Here is a 12782-nt window from a genome sequence, read left to right on the forward strand (position 1 = left end):
CCTAACTGGTAGGAAATAAAAGGATTCTCTCCCAGACCTCTTTGGAACCAGCTGCCTGCCTGGTGGCCCTACCACCTCCTGTGCTTATCACTGTCCCCCCAGAGACCCTGCTCCCATCACAGCTCCCACCGTATCCCAAGATCGCCTTTGGACTCCTTGAGGTTGCCATCAGCTAGCAGAGGGGTTTAAACAGAGCGCAAAACACTTAGCATATCAAGAGGCATGGGATGCAACTCAGAAGGATGCTTTAAAGAACCACCTAACACACACATACTGTCTGCAATATAGCAATATTATTATTGCTGCAATAATAATTTGGTTGCAACAGCACACCTTCAGCATAAATAGGAAGGAAAGCCTTAGCGCTCTTCCTGGCCTGCTAGAAGAGTTCAGGCAAACCTTTTGCACCTTAGTTTACATGCCTTAGGACTGGGTTTGCACCTCTGAGCTGTTTAACCCTAGATGTCCATCAGTGAGCAATGCGAGGCAGAAATTAGCTGAGCTGCTTTGGAAGGGGGACCCGACGCTGCATGACCAGGGCAGTGTAACGACTGAGGACATCCTCCAGACTGGGACACCATTATGGATCGCCTATAGAAATGGATACAGAAGATCTTTGGCGCAGGATGGCACTTCTCTCGCCTAATTTTTCCTATCTAACTTATGGCTCAGTGTGACTGGGGAGGGACCAGTAACTAAGGGTTACTGCATCCTGTCTCAAACATCTGTCCTAAAACAGGCTGAAACATCTCTGCAAATGGTGCAGTCTCTCAACTGCTCTGAGAAGTGGCAAGACAGCTACCACAGAATAAAACTGCTTAACTGCTAGGCAGCTGGGGTGACGCACATCCTAGTCCATCTCTCCTGGTCTACCTTCCCCCATTTATGAGATGGGATAACATCTCTCCCATGTGGGAGAGCAAGAGGCTCAGCGCACCAATCCCAGGGACCTGGCGAGACACCACGGTGATACGTGATGGAGGTACATACAGTCTCAGACTCCTCTGCGTAAGTCAAAACACTCAACAGCCTTTCTGTCCCTTCAGGAAATAAAGGTGTTACCTCCCAAATAAGGTTTCAGTACAATATTAAGGAATGCAATGTGAATAGAGACAAAGTGCAATACTGAAGTGAATCACAGAAAATAGGGGCTAGAAGGGAATCCCATGAGAGCAACACATTTATTTCATTATTATATCACAGATGACATTAAGTATCCACCAAGTCCCTCAAGGCAGAATTCTTGCATAAAAAGCATCCCCATTTACCAAGCATGATAGAACCTGCAACTGTTCTATAAATAAAGGGTATTTACAAAGAGAGCTGTTAAATATTTATTTTTCTCTGGAGACCGAGTTCTCTGTTCATTTGTCTCTGTTGCAGAATCGTTCAGTATCAGGGAGCAGAGGAGCTCACCTAAAAAAAGACTAGGAACCAGTCCAGAGCCTGATCTGGACACAGCACCAGCCTCCTCTACAAGCTGGTGAGGAAAAAACATCCAACCTGACACAGAGGGAACATGAAGCAAACAAAATGGGAATGATCTCATGCGGCAAGCAAAGGTAGAAGAAGGAACGCCAGCGACAAAGCAGCGATTAATAAATGCTATCATACCACTCTGTCCTTACGGAGCTGGCTTGGCATTATACATTAAAGAAGTGACAATCTTCAATTGTTAAGAGTAACTGCAGATTTACATTACATTCGCTTTGTGTCCTGGGAACAAGTATACGTTTTCCACAACTAACAAATTAGTGATTTTTTTTTTTGGAAGCTGACAGTTCTGGGAAGGGGGCGGGGGGGAAGGAAAAAGCAACCAAAAAACGTGGCTCTGAAATACACTTCACTGCTCACCCTTTGTAGTAGCAATTGTAATAGTTCTTACTCCAGCTTGCCAAAAGCTGAGTTTTAATTAAATATTAAAAAGCTATTTGTTAAAATAATGTTGCCATAGCAACTAGAGAAAGCTAAAATACCCTGGCATTTCTGACTCACAGCATATTAATCAACCACCAGCTATTATATAATGAGCACCCCCCTGCAAGTGCCCGCGGGAGCCGTGGCACTGAATGCCTGAACCCGCAGCCCCCGAGCCGGGCAGCACTCACTGCTGGACCCTGCCCTCTGCATGCTCGCTGCCTGCCCCCAGCTCAGTCAGGGCTGGGTAGCTACCCAGACTCAGCCTGGTAATCAGGTGCCCAAATATTTTGCAGAAGCCATGCCAGAGCGCTCAGGGTTGGTATGTCCTCATGGGGGCACGAGGATGGTAGCTCCCTGTGTGCTCACAGCAGTGAAGGGGCTCAGGTGGCTCCTTCCCAGCGAGCCCTGACTGCTCGCCTCCAGCGCTCGTCTTGCAAATGCAGTGCTTGCACCAGACCTGTTTCTGTAATTTTTTTTTAAATTATTGGAAATATTTCTTGCAGCAGGTGCCTTCCTACCATCAGACCAACTGTGCAAAACTCTGAAGGAGTGGAGATTAAACCTTGCAAGGGCGAACCAGGTCTGCCGCTCACCCAGAATAGCTTATCTTACAGATTTAAAAAGCAAACAAACAAAAAGGCAAAAAGACACTCCCAAAACCCCCAACAAAACTTCCCCCAGCACATCTCATCCTCAACCAAATTGAAAAAACCCTTTGACACTCTCCATCCATGCACCGTGAGGATGGCAACAACCTCAGCCATCCAGCAATCAAACCAGCCTCTTCCATGGCTGACCCATGGCTGCTGCCAGCACTTGCTGCTGGACCTTGGGAGGCTTTTCCCTGGGGACACAACTTGTGTTAGAGGCGGTGGGACTTCTCCCATTGCCTTTATCCATGCCGTGGCATCATCACGTGGTCTGCAATGATGGGAACAGCTGCAGGAGGGAGTTGAGGTCCAGAGCAATGTTGGCTTGGAGGAAGATGACTGGGAGGGAGAAGTGCAGCTGCATTGCTCAGATGGAGTTGGGGACAACCTTCCTCCCCCTCAAGAACTCAAGTTTGTTCTTCTAAACCCTCCCACTCCTCTTTTTTTCAAACGGAAAATAAATACCTAACCACATAGTTATTAACCAAAAGGAATGTGATGAATATTACAGCATTTGTATGCCAGCTTTGGTTTCCTGCTGCTTTGTTTGGGTGTCACAGGCTGTGACTATGACAACCACAAGCAGTTATTGGACTGATGTCATTTGTGACATCATGCTTAATGGAAAAGGAAGAAGAGACACTACCAAAAATAAGAAGTATGGAACAAAACCTGCTTTTGCCTCTTTAAGCACCATCAATTTCTGTCCATGGGGTAAGGTCCCGAAGGACCTGGAGAGCCAGGCAGCTGCAACCCTGTCCTTCCTGAAGTCCAGGCAGTGCTGAGTGCTTGGGAAAACCTGTCCTCTTCCCTAATGTCAACTGCAGAATGAACTGCCAGTTTGCCATCACACTGAGGAAATCTCCTCACCCTTTCCCAGCTGGGAACCACGAGCATGATCCAAAGTCTAAGCCTAGCTTCCAGGTCTGAGACGAAGTGGTGGTAATTGAGGCTCTTGGCTAAGCCTCATCTCTCCTGGCTAAGTTTCTCCTGCTCTCCAACCAGCTTCTCCTCCCCATCTCTATTCTTCAGTTATTTTCCCCTTTTTAAAAATAAAATGCAGTCTGCCCAACATTTCCAGACAGTTACCTGACTGAGCACGGGGGAAATTTGCACTGATTTTGTAAGGAGTGCACTGTTTGGAGAGGTGGCTTTTCTGGTGACAAGTACAAGTGATCATTTCAGCCTTTAAGGGCTGCCCCACCTGGAGCCCAATCTCTTGCCCCACATAAGAGCAAGGACGCAGCATCGTTCCTGTGTTTCACAAAGCCATTACCGTACGCAGTGCTAACACTCAGGACACACTGCTGTCAGAGCCTTTCTTTGCTTTGACAGAAAATGTTTGCAAATTCACTGCTCAAGCTCCAAGTAATAAAAAAACCACAAAACCACAACCAAACCCAACACCCAAACCCTGAAGCCCCCAAACCCATCTAAATCATATCTGGTAGAGAACAGTCCACTGCAACAAGTATCTTCTTTATAGTTACACATCCAGAAGCCTTGACATAAACCAGTTATTTTTCCAAGTTACATTTCCTCAAGTTTTTCCAACACATAAAAAGTGCTTCTCAGACCTCCATGCTCTCCTGCCAGACCTGCTGTGCCTCCGCAGCCCAATGCTGCGGCCTGCCCTAGGCACCGCTGAGGCCCCCATTTGATCTGCAGCCAACCCACCCTCACCCCCAGTGTCCTGGGGTGGGAGAGCAGCCACACCACCATGCTACAGCTGAAGATGCTTCTCCTCAAGTGCATACAACCTGAAGGAAATCCTCATCCTGCATCCTCCCAGGGCTTGGTTCCCCACAAAGAGAGAGCTCTGCCTTGCACTGCCCAAAGAACAAAACTCCATCTTACCCATAGAAAAAGAGGGTATTGCTGTTAAATGGCAGAAGAGAGATGCTGCCTTGCAAAGGGGAGGTGGATCAAAACTCAACAGGTGAAGCAACTGCTGCTTGCAGCTCCCTCTTTGCTCATCAACATCCACAAGCGCACTGGAAGTGGCAGGAGCTCCCCAAACCAGCATCATCCCTGACCACTCGTAACACAGTGCATCAGCAGTTGGCCTAGTTTCCCTCTGCGTGCGCATCAGCTGGAACCACCAAAATCTCTCTGCACCTCTAGGAGCAGTCGCAGGCAAGTTTCACCCTCTGGGTGCTGGGGAGCAAACAGAAAAAGGGTAATGGCAAAGAAGCCTCCTTTCCCCTCTCTCCATCAAATCTCTTCACACTGAATGCCTGGTCCTGAAACATTTTACAGGACAATACTGGAAGGGGATGCAGAGAACAAATGTTGGGCAACCTGGTCTAGTGGAGGATGTCCCTGCCCATGGCAGGGGGCTGGAACTAGATGATCTTTAAGGACCCTTCCAACCAAAACCATTCTATGATCTATCAGAGGCACCCATAGGCTGCATGCTGCCCTTAGCATCGCTGCTTTGCTTTGAGTTCAGAACACAGACAACATCTACCTGGGACTAGCAGTCCACCTTCAAAGAGCAGGAGCACATCCCTTTGCTTATTCCTTTTGCAGCAGCAACCACCACATGGCGCAGTAGGACACAGATTCACTAGGACCTCAGTACAGAGGCCAAATTTCAACACTGCCTACTTAACAGAAAAGTGAAAAAAACAAGCAAACTTTGCTTTGAGACGAGCAAACGGCATTTCTAGTCTATAGATCTACTTTGAGATACACAGTATGTACAAGTGGCATCTCTCTGCTGAATTTATTTGCCTAAACCAGTATCTGCTCTTCCCATCACTCCAGAGCCAACACGCTGCATCCTGTGTGATGCTCTGTAAGTGATGGACAAAAAATAAACCCCACAGCTCAATTAGCAGGTCTTGTGTGGCAGTTTAAAAACACCAAGGAGTTAGGAGAAAACATTTCTGATTCAAAGAGAGACTATGAACTACATAGGGAGGAACAATACGGAACACCGTCATAATTTCACATTCCATTTCTCCCAGTAACCACACTCATTGCCAGTATCCTTCACCAGTTTCAGAAGGCTTGTTAAGTATTTATTAAGGATTTTTTACCACATCTTTACCAAACACTGATGGTCTCGGTTTCCCTCTTGTTAACAAAAACATAACCCTTTCTTTTTCCCAGGCTGACTTCAATTTGGGGCTCTATTCTGCTCTAGCCCAAATAGATTTGTGTTGCTGTAACAGAAAACAGGCCATAAGCCACTGAAATAAAAATGGAAACAAAATTCTACTGATTTCCAAGTAACTACAGATTTTCATCACTACAGAACAGGGTAAAAATGGGATGAGAGTTGGGCTGATTTTAAAAACCTCAGAAACCCCCCCCATCCAACCCCTCTGTTAAGAATATTTACTTACAGAAAAGCAGTGAAGCCCAAAGCAACAGCATCCAAACTCCCAATCCAAATTTTAGTGCTGTGATCCCCACTAGCACCAGTACAGAGGAGCTGCCCCAGAAGCCCATACTGTGCCAGACACACAGCCAGAAGCTCCAGGTGGAGCTCATGGATGCTGAACTTGTGCAGCCCCAGCTCTTCCACCGGGAGAGCTGCAAACTAGCCACAGCTGCTGGGAAATCACAGCCCAGGTCCTTTACAACACAGGGGAAAAGGCCATAGTGTAGCTGCTCCTTAAGTGTATATATATGTGTGTAATATATTCTTTGTATATATTATATATATGTGTATATATATTATATATTTTGTATATATTATATATGTACTTTTATGTACACATAAAAAAGCTCCTCGTCAAGCTGCTTTGGAGCATGGGAGGGAGCCAAACATACAGGTGTTCCTCCAAAGTTATTTTACCAGATGAGGGAAGAGCTAAATATTGGATAGTTTTCTGTTTTGATGATCAGGCTGGGTGCTGTGCACACACAGAAAAAAACCTCATGGCAAATCTGTGCTCTTCTCCCCTTTCAAAAGACACAAGCTTTCTTCGTGAGGAATGCCTTGCCTCAACTCTCCAGCAAGATTTTGTCTTTCAATGGCTGGTGGAGCTTGGAAAACACAAACAAGCTTCAGATGGTGTTAATGGTCCATTCTGTTGACCATATTCTCAGTTAAATGCATTCATGTGGTTCGTATCTGCAGCGAGATAATTATTCAGCCTATGTGGTAATACAATGCTGACTTTATTTTGTGGGTTGCAAAAAGGTGCCAAAGTCATACAACTGGTTTTAAAAGACTGGATTTACTTGCTGTAAACATTTCTTAAAGTATCTTTTAAAAAAAAAATTAAAAACCTTCCTTCTGAGTAAGCTTGGGTTTCTCATTTAAAGGAAAATAAAAAAAAAAAAAGCTACTCACAGCACTGTACTTCTTACATCCTGGGAATCTCAGTACTTACACCTCTCTGAAGGTGAGCAAAACTTCTGATACCTACAAAAGAGGGAAAAGCTATGTAAGTCAGAGAAAAAAAAAAAAGGAGAAAATAGCAGCCATCCCTTCCACTCTTTGACTGGCAATTTAGTTTTTTCGCCAGCACGCGGGAATGCTGACTGACAGGAATTGCAGCAATTCCCTTTTCCACTGACCACCACGGACAGAAGCAGAATTTGAAAGATCTGGTGCTCCAGCTCTGTTACAGTAACATGATGAACCTTGGGGGCCTCTTGGGGAAAAAAAAATCTACATTTCTTAGGCCAAGCAGACAGCGGAGAGCACTCACACACTGATGTCCAAAGATATCGCCACTGCGGTTCAGACTGGAAATACCCACAAAACATCTGCTGTAGCAGACACGTACCAGAACAAGCTCTGTTTGGCTACTGGGAACTTCAACAAAATGCCATCAAAATTGCCTTTCTCCTCCTTAAAGGGACTCACCTGCTGTGTCCCAAAGCTACAGTTGGCTTTCCTCATTTTTGTCTTTTTTTTTCCTACCAAGAAGGGAGAGAAGATTTAGCTTCAGCAACTATAAGAGCAGAACTGATATAAAAAATTTCCCCCTTTTGCTGCAGCTGTATACACACTTGAGAAACACCAAGCCTGTAGGTCTGCAAAGAATAGGTAAAGGGAAAATAAAAGGCCATGGGACCGCTCTGAGTAGAAGAAATACATGCAGCAAAACACCCTGCTACTCTCTCAAGAAAAGAGGCAGAAGCTTATCGATTGTTTCAGCAGCACCAAGAGCACAACCCGCATTTTCAGCTCAAGCTGAAGAATTTGAGTTTGAAACTTCATACTCTTGTTATCTGGCCAGAAGAAGGTCAGCCGTCAAACCCGAAAGAAATCACTGAGTCTTTTGCTCCTTCCCAGCAGGTTAGGAAGATTTTTTTTTGGCTCTTTTCAAAGGAAGATACAACTTGATTTCCTGAAAGAGCATCATGACTACAGAGGAGCTGGGAGGCCAGGAGCTGTTACACAAGCAAAACCATTTTTTAAGAGCTTAGAACAGAAAAAGCTGCATGTTTATTCATAGATAAAAGGGAAGCTGCTTCCCGCTTTGCTCCATCTTGGAGTAAGGCAAAAAAAGGTTGTTTCACTGAATTGTAAAAGAAAAATAAACATACAGGATACCTGCAGATTTTGTGCTATTTACACCTCCACCTCTTTTTGGACTCAGCAGGCTGCCTTCTGCTGCCCTTCCTCCCTCTTTTGGGTCAAATCCTCCATTCTCCCATCATAGGCTGCAAGCTCAGGGCTGAGCAGTTTCTGTATTTAATGGGCTCAGTCCAGTTATCTTACACCAAATCCACTACCTGAAATCCTGTCTTCTCAGTACTGTGTCTATCATGCAAAAGTGACCCTACATCTTGCCAACAAGGATCAGAACCACCTCTACAAATAAAACGCTTTTAAAGAACAACAAAATTGCCTATAGTGCAACACAGCCCTGTCTTTCCCCTTATCTCTAACCTCTGCTTAGAAAGTCAATTAAAATAAATATGTATGTATGGTGCCATCGATTCTTATGACTGTATAATGAGCCTCACAATTTTTGGTGCTTTTCCTAAAGACCCAGATGGTGAAATTTCTGTGAGGATCCCCACTTTAGGAAACATAAAGCAGGAAGAAATCTCCAGGGTTATTAAATCCAGTCCCTTGGTGTTGTGCTCGCACTGCACAATCCTCTTCAGAAAGTATGCAAAAAGTTTCTACCCCTTGTGGCTACGAGAATATGATTTGAGTTCAATGTAACAGCTCAGAAACAAGTTGGCTATATATATATATATACATGCATATACATACATATTTCAGATCTTTTAAACAATTTCATGGTTCTGGGAAATCTGCTACTGCTTTTGAAAGCCTGGAGTTAGGCAATAGTGAAACGAAGGAGTCACAACCACGGTTCATACAGAAACATCAAATTTTTTGCAACAGGTAGGTAATTACTAATGAAAAGAAAACTCTTGCCTGGGTTTGTTCATCCTGAGCATCCCTGTGTGGGCAGCTCCTGAGTAGCCTCCTGTGGGGGCATGCTTACTCCAAGCCAGCTCAAGGCAGGGGAAGCAGCTCTCCTTGTATGATAGCATCACTTCCCTGAAATGCATCACAACTCCAGGACCAGGCAAATTCAGACCAGACCTCTGCACTCCACTGGAGAGCATTCATGTCCTCACCTACACGAGCCATGCCACGTAAACACCCACAGAGTCACAGACAGGAGCTGGTGAGATCTGTATCTGCTGGGTCCTGTGCAATGTCCTGGTGAGTACACGTACAAAACAGGCGACAGGTGATTTGTGAGTTACCACACACCACCTGGTTTACAGAAATTGCCTCTGTGTGTGTGTGTACGTAGCCTGCAGCACGCAGAGGATAACTCCAGCTACTCCAGCCCTCCTTCATTCTCTGCACACCAAGCAGGAGACTCAGCCACCAGTCTGAGCCCTGCTTTGATATTCTAGATTATTTAAAAAAAAGTTATGTCCCATGGCAAAACAAACCAAAATAAACAAAAATATTTTTAAAATACTTTTTTAAAGTATGAAACTTGATAAACACCAGCACTCCTCATGGTTTCTGCAACCCAAACACTCCAGCACTAACCGCCTGAAAATGGGATTACTTTGCTTTGTTCGCCATGAAATTTCTCCTGAAGTACAGATCGTCAAGATATCTTTAGTGAGCTAAAATGTAAATCTGGAGCTGCTGTTAGGGCAGGGAAAAGAAATAACAGTACTTTTTAGCTGCTTGACAGAAAAGTTCCTTTGAGACTCACTCAACCTACGGAAATGATCAATTTTGCAAAAGAACATTTTACAGAGAGAAATGGAGTTAGGAGCCCTGAAAGCACTTGTTTTCCCTAGCTGTGCTTGAGACGAAGAAAAATAAACCCCAAACTCCTCCTGACCTCTCTTCACAGAATCACGGAATGGTAGGGTTGGAAGGGACCTCTGGAGATCATCTAGTCCAACCCCCCTGCTAAAGCAGGACCACCTAGAGCAGGTTGCACAGGATCACGTCCAGGTGGCTTTTGAATATCTCCAGAGAAGGAGACTCCACAACCTCTCTGGGCAGCCTGTCCCAGTGCTCGGTCACCCTCAAAGGGAAGACGTTTTTCCTCGTATTGAGATGGAACTTCCTGTGTTCCAGTTTGTGCCTGTTGCCCCTTGTCCTGTTGTCGGGCACCACTGAAAAGAGTCTGGCCCCTTCCTCTTGACACCCACCCTTTAGATATTTATAAGCGTAAGAGAGATCCCCTCTCGGTCTTCTCTTCTCCAGGCTAAACAGACCCAGCTCTCTCAGCCTTTCCTCATACGAGAGATGCTCCAGTCCCCTCATCATCCTTGTAGCCCTCTCCTGGACTCTCCCCAGTAGTTCCCTGTCTTTCTTGAACTGGGGAGCCCAGAACTGGACACAGGACTCCAGGTATGGCCTCACCAGGGCAGAGTAGAGGGGGAGGATAATCTCCCTCTACCTGCTGGCCACACTCTTCTTAATGCACCCCAGGATACCATTGGCTGCCTTGGCCACGAGGGGACATTGGTGGCTCATGGAGAGCTTCCTGTCCACCAGGACTCCCAGGTCCTTCTCTGCAGTGCTGCTTCCCAGCAGGTCAACCCCTAACCTGTACTGGCATCTGGGGTTATTCCTCCCAAGGTGCAGGACCTTACACTTGTCTTTGTTGAATTTAATTTGTCTCCTCTCCGCCCAACTCTCCATCCTGTCCAGATCTCACTGAATGGCAGTGCAGCCTTCTGGTGTATCAGCCACTCCTCCCAGTTTTGTATCGTCAGCAAACTTGCTGAGGGGACACTCTGTCCCCTCATCCAGGTCATTGATGAGTATGTTGAACAAGACCGGACCCAGTACTGACTCCTGGGGCACACCACTAGCTACAGGCCTCCAACTTGACTCTGCACCACTTGTCACAACCCTCTGAGCCCTGACATTCAGCCAGTTCTCAATCCACCTCACCATCCACTCATCCAACCCACACTTCCTAAGCTTACCCATGAGGATGCTATGGGAGATGGTGTCAAAAGCCTTGCTGAAGTCAAGGCTGACAACATCCACTGCCCTCCCCTCATCTACCCAGCCAGTCATGCCATCATTCCCCTTGGTGAATACATGTTGATGACTCCTGATAACCTTCTTTTCCTCCACATGCTTAGAGATGGCATCCAGAATGAATGATTCCTGAAAGGTGCCCACTTGGTGGCTTAAACCCTGCTGCTGGTCAGCTGAAAGCATCGCCATGGAGCACGTTGTGCCTGTAGTGCCAACCCTCCGCAGCCCCACAAGGCTTTAGTGCTTCCCACCAGCACTGCCGGTGACCCATCCCCATCCCCATCGCCTGCCTGCCCCAATGCCCAAAATTTTGTGGGACAAGGAATAGGTCAGGCCAAACTTTCTTCACCAAGCTAACAAACCCTGGGATGCTACTTTCCTCCGCTGCTGGCTCAGCGAGGCAGGAATATGGCGAGGCTGGGGTGCAGGCTGGTGCACTGGCAGCCGCCTGCCATATCCCCCCTCCTCACCCCCCAGCGTTTGTATGGTACTAGGCATTTATTAACTTTTCAGTCTAGCTTATACCTAGATTTCCCTAAAAACTACCATGATCAAAATTACCACCTTAGTGATCTGAATTACTTCTAACACTAGACTAGAAATGCCTTCTATTGAATTAAATATGCACAGCTGTGTCGGAAATGGGGGGTTTGCAGCCCGCAGATTGCAGACTGTTATTACAGCATGATTAGCAGATACAAGCATTCCTGAAAGTTGTCTGTATCCACACACTGAAAATCCCAGTTATCCCAGCAGATCACAAGCGCCCCAATGACTCCCAGCTGCCGGTCCGATCCTTGTTAAACATTCACCAAACCTGGCTGACTTCAGCGCAAGGGAGTAACATGCTTATGAGCATCCTTCACTTCAACACCTTTTTATAAAGCTAATAAAATTATCCCATCCCTACCCCCATCCCTAAGACAAATGCATAAAACACAAATCCAGAGTTTCCATTTAATACCTAAATATGTGGTGAAAAAGCCAATAAAAAACCCAGAAGTGCTCTGAGGTCTCTGCGTTAGCACACACACACCCTGTGCAGATGGTGATGCTCGGAGTGGCCCGGGGATATCCCCTGCACCTCTCCATCCCCAGCAGTCTTACGCTCAGCCCACTCAGTGCCCAGCCACCTTTCTTCAGCCTTTCGAACAAAGCTGAAATGGAGATGGGTATTTCCACCCCACAGCAGCTGCTGACGGCAGCCCCGGCGTTCCCCGGGAAAGCCACCAGTGCCAACCTGGAAAACAGAGGGTAGGAGGCTCCTGCCAAGGGTTGTCTTCTGCACCTTAGCAGTGTGACAACCACTTGCATGAGGTCTTAATCCACACTGAATCATTTGCACATACCCATGAGTGGAGGCTGACCTACGGAGTCACACCCGAGGCCACGGCACACTGCAGCTCTGCAGCCTTTACTTCCCCCCCCGAAAACTTCTATTAACTACAGGAATGAACCAAGCTCCTCTTTGCAATGCCTTCTTAATGTTACCAGTTGCTTTTGGAGATATTCAGAGGCATGAAAATAAGCAAACAGCAAATAAAAGCAAAAAGCTAATAAGCTATCTGGAAAAAAATAAATAAAGGAAGACGTTTCCTAGGTTTAGGCAGATTGTCACTGTTACTGCAGCACTGTAACAGAAACTATTCCCCCTCTCTTACAGCTTTAGAAGATTTCAGAAAACATGCTTTCTATCAGGATGAAATCAGTCTTCTTACATCCCACCAGGCAGAAGCACAAGAGTGATGCTC

General features: G+C 46.2%; 1 protein-coding gene across 4 annotated transcripts in view; it reads right to left on the minus strand.

Moving 5' to 3' along the window:
• ZHX2 (zinc fingers and homeoboxes 2) overlaps positions 1 to 12782 on the minus strand; it is a 79162-nt gene that overhangs the window by 38809 nt on the left and 27571 nt on the right. For 3 of the 4 annotated variants that reach the window (XM_054815495.1, XM_054815496.1, XM_054815492.1), the window contains exon 2: positions 6880 to 6951. The exons of the other annotated variant lie outside the window; for it this stretch is intronic. The gene's annotated coding sequence lies outside the window, so the exon portion shown is untranslated. The remainder of the gene's footprint in view (positions 1 to 6879; positions 6952 to 12782) is intronic. 4 annotated transcript variants of the gene reach the window in all.

The sequence above is a fragment of the Grus americana genome, chromosome 2 (assembly GCF_028858705.1).
Source record: "Grus americana isolate bGruAme1 chromosome 2, bGruAme1.mat, whole genome shotgun sequence".
Lineage (NCBI taxonomy): Eukaryota > Metazoa > Chordata > Aves > Gruiformes > Gruidae > Grus > Grus americana.